The sequence below is a fragment of the Bison bison genome, unplaced genomic scaffold (assembly GCF_000754665.1).
Source record: "Bison bison bison isolate TAMUID 2011002044 unplaced genomic scaffold, Bison_UMD1.0 scf7180017864041, whole genome shotgun sequence".
Taxonomy (NCBI): Eukaryota; Metazoa; Chordata; class Mammalia; order Artiodactyla; family Bovidae; genus Bison; species Bison bison.
Genome location: NW_011494613.1, coordinates 5707387 through 5707766, shown reverse-complemented (window position 1 = coordinate 5707766; position 380 = coordinate 5707387).

Here is a 380-nt window from a genome sequence, read left to right as displayed (position 1 = left end):
AGCAGAGAACACAGGTTTCAACATTATTACCACCATTACACATATACACAGAGATGCAGTAGTTCAATGTTTTACCTTGGTGGAGAAAAAAACCACTTAATTAAATGTAAGATCAATTAATAAATATTAATTTAATGACTTAAAGTGCCCAGTTAATGAAAGGCTTATCGATCTTTCCGTAGGTTTCTCTCACCTGGATAGAGTTTGCAAACAATCAGTATTACATAATGATGCACAATGTCATTGGCATTATTATGACATTCCTCTAAGTTTCAGGAGGTGGTTGCAGCGGAGCTATCATTTCCCAAGGTCATAAAATCTCACTGCTTTAAAAACTTAAGCAGCCTAGGAGATGACATCACGATGTAGAATGATATTCC